This window comes from Penaeus chinensis, chromosome 26, assembly GCF_019202785.1.
Source record: "Penaeus chinensis breed Huanghai No. 1 chromosome 26, ASM1920278v2, whole genome shotgun sequence".
Taxonomy (NCBI): Eukaryota; Metazoa; Arthropoda; class Malacostraca; order Decapoda; family Penaeidae; genus Penaeus; species Penaeus chinensis.
This window is the reverse complement of record NC_061844.1, coordinates 7,243,298-7,248,297: the sequence shown is the minus strand read 5'-3', so window position 1 is coordinate 7,248,297 and position 5,000 is coordinate 7,243,298. Positions and strand designations below refer to the sequence as shown.

Sequence of the window (5,000 nt, the reverse complement as noted above, 5' to 3'; positions counted from 1 at the left end):
CTCAACTCCCACCATTTACTTTCATCCAACCTCTTTTCCTCTCCGCGTCCCTTTCTAATCCCTTTTCATTTCGCTCTGCCTCTGTTTATGTTTCTCTCTTTTGCTATGTCCCTTCTTCCTTTTTTCTATTTCTCCCTTCCACCCTACGTTACTATATCTGTCTTTTGTGTTTCCTCTCTCTCTCTCTCTCTCTCTCTCTCTCTCTCTCTCTCTCTCTCTCTCTCTCTCTCTCTCTCTCTCTCTCTCTCTCTCTCTCTCTCTCTCTCTATCTCTATATCTCTCTCTCTCTTCCTCCTTCCCACCCTCTTTCTCTCTCCTTACCTCCCTTTTTCTCTCCTTCCCTCCCTCTTTCTCTCTCCTTCCCTCCCTCTTTTTCTCTCCTTCCCTCCCTCTTTCTCTCTTATTCCCTCCCTCTTTCTCTCTCCTTCCCTCCCTCTTTCTCTCTCCCTCCCACCCTCTTTCTCTCTCCTTCCCACCCCTCTTTCTTTCTACTCCCCTCCCTCTTTCTGTCTCCTTCCCTCCCTCTTTCTCTCTCATTCCCTCCCTCTTTCTCTCTCCTTCCCACCCTCTTTCTCTCTCCTTCCCACCCTCTTTCTCTCTCCTTCCCTCCCTCTTTCTCTCTCCTTCCCTCCCTCTTTCTCTCTCTTCCCACCCTCTTTCTCTCTCCTTCCCACCCTCTTTCTCTCTCCTTCCCACCCTCTTTCTCTCTCCTTCCCACCCTCTTTCTCTCTCCTTCCCTCCCTCTTTTCCTCACCCTCCCTCCCTCCCTCTCTCCTTCTCCCCCCCTCTTTCCAATGCCAGCCATGACCTCCTGTTGTCTTTAACAGGTCTTACATTCTTAATTAATTTTGCACCTTAACTAATTACACGTGGCAATCAAATATGCAAATGCCCAGGCCTGCAACCTCGAATATCTGCATCCCTTTCGCTGTCTGTCCTTTACATGTCAGTCACTTCACTTCCCTTCTCGTGTCCTCGTCTGTATCTGCCCTGCGTCTGCCTTCATCTGCCTCTGTGTTTATATCCGTTATTATCTTTCTTGTCTGCTCTCGCCATCTCTCATCGTCTCATTTTCTCCTTTGGGGTTGAGTGAGAGGGGGGAAGTGGGGAGTGGGTGGAGAGGGTGAGTGGGAAGGCGAGAGAGGAGTAGGGAGTGGGTGGAGAGGGTGAGTGGGAAGGCGAGAGAGGAATAGGGAGTGGGGAAGGGGAGGGGAGTGTGGAGTGGCATGGAGGAGGAGAGCGTGAGAGGATGATGGGGAGGGGAAGGGGGTAGTGGAAGGGGAGTGTGGGGGTGGGAGTGGGGAGTTGGGGCGGAGTAAGTAATGACGAAAGGGTTATTTCAGAGCCTGGGATTCATAATGACATGCGTCTTATCCGAGTAATAATTGTATGTAGCAGTTCTTGAGTGTTGCGTAATGAGGGAGGGCTTCGAAGCGGCTATTATGTATCTCATGTGTTAATGATAACGCTTCATTCATAATCAAAATAGGAAGAAAAAAAAAACTTAGCTAACAGCGAGTCAAACTTTTAATAGAAGTGTCAAAAGGAAAGTTAGTAATGATAGCATGAGAGCAATTATCAGACGATCGATCTCAAAATATAGGCGCGTTGAAACAAACAAACAAAAAAAAAATCAAGGAACAAAAATCCGGACATATCAAACAACAACACCAGAATAAAAAAAAAAAAAGTTGTTGCACGATTAAGTAGAAAACCTTTGACGGAGACTCATCACCTACAACTAGAGAGCTGAAGATGTAAAAACACTTTTGCCAAAACAGCGCCCTAGTCTACGATTCGCAGCGTGACAATGTAACCTACCTTGATGATCGCCATAACAATTACTTCAAAATGTGCGCAAAGGTAAATGAGGCGTCGTCGTTGCAAGCGCTCGTGCACGCTGCGATAATTGCAACAGGATGCTTGTCGGGAACTTTCGTGCCACTGTTGCAACGGGCTGTCCCTGTTAATGTCTTTACTTTTGCTGTTCTCTTTCCTCAAGCTCTGCGGGGAGGAGCTGTCGAGTGCAGTGTTGTCAAGGTGTGCCAGGATTAGGTTAAGGAGGTGGACGAAGACCGTGCCGTTTATGTGGCTTAAAACTATGATAAATACACATGTGTGCGAGTGTGTGCGAGTTTGCCCGCACGCACACGTACACGCTCATGTACACACGCGCAATAATAATGACAATGACACGGAAGAATACATACAGCCCACGGTTAAATACTATTAAATATTTTACGTAAATGCAAAAAGAAGGAAAAAGTCGTAAAGAGAAGAGACAAACAATAATCACGGGATGAAATGGACGAGAAAGAATACCTATGTTTAAGTTAAGACAGAAGTGGAGCAAAGAGAAGAAGTAAGAAGGATGAGAGTGAGGGAAAAAGAAAGAGAGAGAGACAGCGAGCGGGCGAGAGAGAGACACAAATATAGATAAATATAGATAAATATATATATATATATATATATATGTATATATATGTATATATATGTATATATATATATATATATATATATATATATATATAGAGAGAGAGAGAGAGAGAGAGAGAGAGAGAGAGAGAGAGAGAAAGAGAGAGATGGAAAGACCAGAGAAGAAAAGAGAAAAAAAGATAACACAAAAACAAGAGAGAAGAGGAGAGGTGAAATGAGACAAGACAAACACACAGAAAGATAGCAGATGAGAAAATAAACGAACATAAAAAAATCGAAAGAAAAGAGAAGAGAAAAAAAGACAGAGAAAATCTGGCGGCGAGAAGGAAGGGGGCGAGCGAGGGTGGAGAGGAGGAAGCGAGAATAGAGATAGAAGGGAAGAGAAGAGGAAAAATAGAGAGGGAATCTGGAGGCAATTGGGAGGATGGGGAGGTGGGGGGGGGGCGAGCGAGGGGAGAGGTGAGGCGAGCGAGGGGAGGGAGACATACCCATCACACAAGGGGAGACTCCAATATCGTAATAACGTCCCAATAACGTTGCCAAAGAGAAACACCTGGCAGTCACAGAGACCGAAGCTCGTTTGATGATCACAGGTGCTTCTATAGAGAGGGGGGGGGGATGACAAGGGGGTGAAAGAGAGAGGAGGGGAAGGGGGTGCGAGAGGGGAGAGAGAGAGACTGGGGAGAAGATCGTGAGGGTGAAAGGTGGGGGGGGGGGGGAGTAAAAGTTGGAGGACGGGCGGGGAATAAAAGTGGGGAAGTAGATGAGGGTTAGGGCAGAAGTGGAGGGGATATTGGAAAGATAATGATATGAAAAGGAAGAGGAGAAGGAGGAAGAGGAAGAGGAAGAGGAAAAGGAGAGGAGGAGGAGGAGGAAGAGGAGGAAGAGGAGGAGGTGGAGGAGGAAAGAAGAGGAAGAGGAAGAGGAGGAGGAGGAGGAAGAGGAAAATGAAGGAAGAGAAGGAGGTGGAGGAGGAAAGTAGAGGAAGAGGGGGTAGAGGAGGTTGAGAGAAGATGGGGAGGAGGGCGAGTAGATGGATGCTTAAACAAGAAAATTGGGAGGACGACGAGAAGGAGGAGGAGGAGAGTAGAAAGGCGGAGAAGGAGGAAGACGACGAGTAGGAGGAGGAGGAGAAAGGAGAGGGAAGGAAGTTGATGACAGACGTTGTTGAGGAATTGCAGGTATTGCCAATATCGGCCGTCTTGCAATAATGAGATTATTTTGATCGCGGAAAATCGACGGCGACGGTGATGATGTGATTAAGCTGAGAATATCGACAGCGGTATGTTATGGAATATCCTGTTGACGATATTACGTATTAATAACGGCTTTTAATAACATGAATGATAGTGATCGTCACAAACATAAATATGGTATACCTGTACACTGAAACTAATTATGATATAGCGTATTAATAAGGTCATATCACACCATAAATCATAGTGAAGGTCGTAATCATAAACATAGCATATTTACGTACTGAATCTAATTATAAGAATAGGACATATTAATTCATCCATCTAGTAAATCAATTTATAGTGAACATCGTTAATATAAACAGAATATATCTGCACATCGAGTCACTATAACAAAAGCATGTAATTAATAGACATGTAACAATAAAGGTATCTAATTAAGTAAAAGTCATTAGTATAAATATTGAAAAAAAGTCATAATACGATATGACGAAATGATAATTTAACATCGTAAAGCATATAACGCAATCTGAAAGTAATTATAATTGTAATAACAAGTCCATGGCATAACCTAAATCAGAATGATCAGTATTAGGCTCATGTTAACATCACTTCCCCGAAAAATAATTATAATAGTACATGACCTAAAGATGACTGAACACGTGTAATATCAATATGGAAAAAATAAGTAACATTAACCACTAAACATAAAAGCAAATGCTCTGGCGATAGGAAATTAAAAATTAACCAAGGACAAAAAAACTTTTTTCTTTTCTGATGCAGTTGTTCTCATCATCAACAAAAAAATCTGCCAAATCCTATTATTGCGAATAAATATGCGACAGTTTTTAATTTGCTTGTGGTTAACCTTCCCGTTTTGCGGTTTCCTTATTTTAAGGAGGGGGGGGGGGGTACACGGAACAATATATGCTGTCGTAATAGGTGTAACAACTTTGTTAAGCACGCACGCACTCACGCACGCGCGCGCGCACACACACACACACACACACACACACACACACACACACACACACACACACACACGCACACGCACACACACACACGCCTACAAGTACAATATTTACACCGAAATACCCATCCTACAAACACAAACAACACAAGATCTCTTCCCTTACATATACACAAGCACAACGAAGCATGATTTCGGATAATGACTTGCAAAACAAAGGCCGACACTTGCAATATGTCCTTTGCACAAACGACTTGGCGACCTAACGGAATTTCTTAGACTTGATGGATCGCGGCCTTTGTTTTCAACTTCTGTGCAATGGACGAGAAAGCAACATGGCTTGCGAGCACTGTTTGGGGAGGATATAATCATACAATTGGGTATCTTTTCTTTGCTTT

General features: G+C 43.8%; 1 protein-coding gene across 1 annotated transcript in view; it reads right to left on the bottom strand.

Annotated features, from left to right (window-relative positions):
- LOC125038995 (protein sidekick-2-like) overlaps positions 1–5,000 on the bottom strand; it is a 913,086-nt gene that overhangs the window by 793,925 nt on the left and 114,161 nt on the right. The gene's annotated exons all lie outside the window — the stretch shown is intronic.